Source organism: Monodon monoceros, unplaced genomic scaffold (assembly GCF_005190385.1).
Source record: "Monodon monoceros isolate NGI ecotype Baffin Bay Population unplaced genomic scaffold, NGI_Narwhal_1 Super_Scaffold_7, whole genome shotgun sequence".
NCBI classification, from domain to species: Eukaryota; Metazoa; Chordata; class Mammalia; order Artiodactyla; family Monodontidae; genus Monodon; species Monodon monoceros.
In genome coordinates this window covers 36,894,455-36,899,827 of record NW_021703784.1, presented here as the reverse complement: position 1 = coordinate 36,899,827, position 5,373 = coordinate 36,894,455, and positions in this window count along the sequence as shown.

Sequence of the window (5,373 nt, the reverse complement as noted above, 5' to 3'; positions counted from 1 at the left end):
AAGAAAGAAAGAAAGAAAGAAAGAAAGAAAGAAAGAAAGAAAGAAAGGAAGGAAGGAAGGAAAGAAAGAAAAACTACCTAATGGTAAAACATTATTAGAATAGGGACTTCCCTGGTGGTGCAGTGGTTAAGAATCCACCTGCCAATGCAGGAGACACTGGCTGGGGACACGGGTTCGAGCTCTGGTCTGGGCTCCACATGCCGTGGAGAAATTAAGCCCATGTGCCACAGCTACTGTATCTGCGCTGTAGACCCTGTTCACCACAACTAGAGAAAGCCCGCGTGCAGCAACAGAGACCCAACGCAGCCAAAAATAAATAAATAAATGTTTTTAAAAAGGCATTATTAGAATAGATAAATACTCAAGCAAAGCTTGAAAATGGGTTCCTGTTGGATTCCAGCACACAATAATCCTATTCTCTTGGTCTTTATGGCATAAGAGAAGGTTAGAAGTTTCCATGTTATTTCTGGCTACTCCAGTTTCAGCATAGGAAAAAAAAACAGTAATGGTTCAGATCTTATTTTGATATTAACCTCAAAGGTTTGTATTTTTAGAGAAGTGAAACTAGTAAATAATATTTGAAGATTAAGTTCCTTTTTCTTCTTCTTGACGCTGTAAAGTTATTTCAATGATTAAAAAAATATTTGTCTGAAAAAAGATTGTGCCATAAAGTTCAAGGGTCCATAATCTGTAATTTGCCAGGCCGAATGTTATGAGAAGACTATCAGGCCATTATTGCATGAAGACTAAGGTAACTTAGGAACAGTAGGGACTGCCCAGGGATTTGAGTTCCAACACATGGGTCTGAGTGTCACCTGGAGTACCTTCGTAGCTGTGTATTTTTAGACAAAGAACTTGACAACTCTGAGCCTCGGGTCATTGCAAATAATAATACACTCATGGCACCATTTAGGGTCATGGTGATGATTTAAAGAAATAAAGTTGTTGACCATTAGTGCACAAATGTTGGCTACTGTTGTTGTCCTTTTTATTTCAGGGACCCAAGAATGAGCCTTCCTTTTACTGCATGAAAAAACACGGAACACACACATTATGTAGTCAGAAGCAACCTAAAATAGCCACTATATAATTAACCTAGTCTCCAGAAGAGAAAACAATTACAGGATTAGAGAAGGAAAAACACAGACAATTTTCTATGCCTTCTCCACTGCAACAGCTAAATGAAGACCTTCAAGCTCACTGATGGCCCCCATCTATTTTACTGAATCTTTACAGCCCTAAATAGTTCAGATGTGCAGGGCTCACCTGGGTCTGGTAAGCCATGAAACAAGTTAACCAATGGTTTCCCACAAAACGGTAGACTAAGTAATCAGAAGAAGAAATGAAGATCACCTGGACATCTTTGCCTTAAAATAACTGACATGTAGTAGGAAACATTTTCTTTTGTAAGTCCAAGTTTCTTGCAGCAATTTTCTTATTTAAATACCTCCTGGGAAGCAGTTTGTCTAACCAAATCACCAAATTGGTTTCCACTTCATTGCTTTGTCTTCCTCTCTAGTTCAGACCCTGAGAATGATCTATTACAACCCACCCACTCTTCTTTTGAAACGATCTTTTTTTTTCCATAAAAGTACTTTTTCTTTTTTTTCATGAAATTACCTCCAGTTTAGTCCCTTGGAGAAATTTGGCAAAGAATTCATCATACAACAAATAGTTAAAGTCCTACAGTTGCCATGCACTCATCTAGGCTCTTGAGATACATTAAGGAATAAACAAAGGTCCATGCCCTTGTGGAGCTTATATTCTAGTGGGGTAGACAGACAATAAGAAATATAATAAGGAAGTAAGCTGTATAATGTGTTAGGTGATAACACATCAGGTGATAAGTGTTATGAACGGTAGAGCAAAGTCAGCAGGATCAAAACTGCTGAGTTGGGTTTGGGGAGAGGGGCAGAAAGTTATCCCGTGTCCTCTCAACCGTTAGCATTTAAAGAGTGAGGATTCCGTAAAGACACACAGCCTTTCTTCTGGAACAGCGTTTCATACTGGCAAGTAATAGCTTTGTTCCCTTTCAGTTCAAGCAAGCAATGGAAATTTTACATAGTTGTTTTCACTCTTTTAATTTCCACATCTGATTTTATGGAATGACATATTAGGATACCCTAGTTTCTACATCCATTATATTTCATTAGGGCTAATTTAGCTTCTCCATCTCCAAGTCCTCAACTTTCCATCTTCCCTTCACAAATAGATTACCAGTTCACATCCTTTGAGGTCAGAATAGTCCAATTAGTCAGTGTTTTACCAATTCAATTCTAAGACTTTCCCGGGACCTCATTTGAACTTCCATGGGTACAAGCTCATCTTAATAAAAGACATACTTTTATTATGTGGCAAAATTGTGCAGCAAGTGAAAACTGAAAGGAGACCCTCCACAACTCATTTCTGAGGCTCTTCACCCATTTATTACTGTACTTTCCTTCTCCCCCTCCCTTCCAAAATATAGTGCTCTGATGGTAGTCCCACCCTGCACTACAAATCTCACCCAACACGCACCCAAGTTTACTCCCTGTGTGGCACTTCCCTGAGGACTTTCCACTTAACCTGTACACCAGTGGTTGGTAATAAGTTAATTCAGACTTACTTAATCCAAGTAAAGTAAAAATTTTTTTGAAGTGGGGAGGGGTGTTTGGCCTCATCTTATTCAGCCTTGTATCTTCAGGGCTCAATGCATGATAGTACTCAATGTATGTTTGATGAATGAATGAATGAATGATTAACACCAATACATGAAAATGTAATCCTGTCAGAGGGAAGGAACAATGTGAATTTTGTTTAAGTGGTTGAAATCAGGACCACATCTCTCCTATAATCTTCTGCTTTATCCCCTACTCATACGTACTTTTATTTCATAATGTTTTACTTGTTTGTTTGTCTGCCTGTCTCTTCCACATTACTCTGAGCTCCTTGAGAGATTCTACGTGTTTAGCTGTTTTATCTCCTGTCAGCAACATCCAGGATGGAAGAACACTTCTCTCCCCACTGCTTGTTTCCAGCCAGAGAGGAGCAGGAATGTCTGTCTTCCTTCTCAGAAGAGAAAAATACAAGGGGATCTTCTAATGTCTCTCCCAACCCTCCCTCACTCCTGTCCAGGCTGCTCACTTCATCAGGAAATGCAGGGGAAGAAATCACACGTGCTCCACTCAGCCCCATTTACCTCCCCTTTTGGGTTGACCTGCCCTCAGAACATCCATATTCTCTGTCACGGCCATGGAGTAAGCGTATGAGGTAGGCTGGAGAGTGAGGGGGTGGTACTGTTCTTCCAGGCCTGGGTGAGTAAGCTGGCCTAATCCAGGAGTAAAGTCTTAGGTGGCCAACTGGGGACACCATTTCTAAACCATGGTCTCTAGTCAGCCTTACCAACAAAGCCAGTTTTGTATCTCTGTTAAACTCCCGCAGCTATGCCTGAATCCTCTGAATACCACAGCTGGCACTGGGCCTGGCTCATCATATGCACTCAAACATCAGAGAGTTTAATGAAATAATGTTGTCGGGGTCTTTGTGATGCTTGTCTAGAAATGTGAAGGATGAGCTACATAAGCACAAGGCAACTCCAATGCTCAGGAAAATGGGGAGTCAGCTCTGATTCCAAAGTCCAGGACTCATTCATTTATTTGGTACTTAGAGGAATAGGAGCAGGCTAGGGTGAGGTAAAAAATGTCTAACCTTGGCTCTGTGTTTCCTTATTATTATATCATTATATCATTAGTCTTGAGCCTGAGCTGAGGCAGGTCCCAGCAATACCTGATGTCTTTATCCTGGGAATGCCCCTCTAAAAGTGTGTTCTGTGGGATTCTGCTTGAGCAAGATACTCTTTGGAAAAATAAAAAAGGAAGAAAATAGAGCATCATGGTCAAGATTGTGGGTTCTGCTGCCAAACGCTTGGGTTCAAATCGCAACAAAGCCACTCGCTCATAATGTCCTAGGCAGTTATTGAAGCATTCCAGGCCTCAGGACCATCATTCCAAAAACTAAGGACATGTCATACAATAGTTATATGGATTAAATGAGGTAACCTATGTAAAGCATTTAATGTGGTAAACAGTACAGAGGTGCTCAGTAAATGCTGGCTTCCTTGTATACATTTGATAAATTTATTACCTCCCTCTGTTAGAGATTCACAATTGGCGGAAGTACACTCAGGGCTCTGAAATACCCTGCAATATGCCTTGACTTCCTAAGTGTATTTCACCATGAACTCTTTTTTTTTTTTTTTTTTTTTTTTGCGGTACGCGGGCCTCTCACTGTTGTGGCCTCTCCCGTTGTGGAGCACAGGCTCCGGCCATGGCTCACGGGCCCAGCCGCTCTGCGGCATGTGGGATCTTCCCGGACTGGGGCATGAACCCGTGTCCCCTGCATCGGCAGGCAGACTCTCAACCACTGCGCCACCAGGGAAGCCCACCACCATGAACTCTCTTTTTGTGGCTTTAAATTTTTTTCTTAACATTCATGCAAAAACTTTACGCAACACTGCCATAGGATGTGAATATAGCTAAGGACCACAAACACCCCTAGTGGCCATCAAGCTCTAAAAAAATTCAGACATACACCCCCATTTGGCTGGTGAGGCATCTCTGAGGTGGAACAGCGTGCAGCTTCCCTCACCATCTGCATTTTCATGACCAGTGCTATGCACAGGCCTTAGTTAATTGAACATGCAAAGTGCCGCCCACAGGCAACGATCTCAGTGTCTATTTTGACTCATCATCCCACGAAATCAGAGATGAAAGCAACATCTAATGGCTGCGAATACATAAATAGCCATTTCCATTCACTTTCAATTACCCTGCAGAGGAATCTGGTCACAGATGAGCTCAGTAAATTCACAATATGTTAGCCTCAATAGCCATGCTGAGCAAAATCACCCAATTTGTTAGAACATTAATCCTCTAAAAGCGTGCCAACCCTAATCATTTTATGGCTTCAGATTGCTTAATGGTAAAGCTGAGACGACCCCCCAGGGACACCCAGGTGTGACCTTCAGTTAGTCAAGTGCAGACAGTCTCCTGATAATGTGGATGCAAGTCTTGCTGCCTCGATACCTGCTTTACGCTAGGGCGGCAGGTGTTCCAAACTCTCATTTGCACTGTATGTCTTTCACCAACTCATCTTGGAGGAACGTCCAGTCCTTTGAAAGCAAGGATTACATATTATTTATTTCTGAATCGCCAGTGGTGGGCATAGTATCAGGCACATAGAGTTCACACGAAATACATTTGTTAAATGAAAACTCAAATAAGTGACAGTCATTTACCCTTAGAAAAGAGGAGGGGAAAGAAAGAAGAAAGGGAAGGGAAGGGAAGGAAAGGAAGGGGAAGGAAAGGAAAGGAAAGGAGAGGAGAGGGGAGGGGA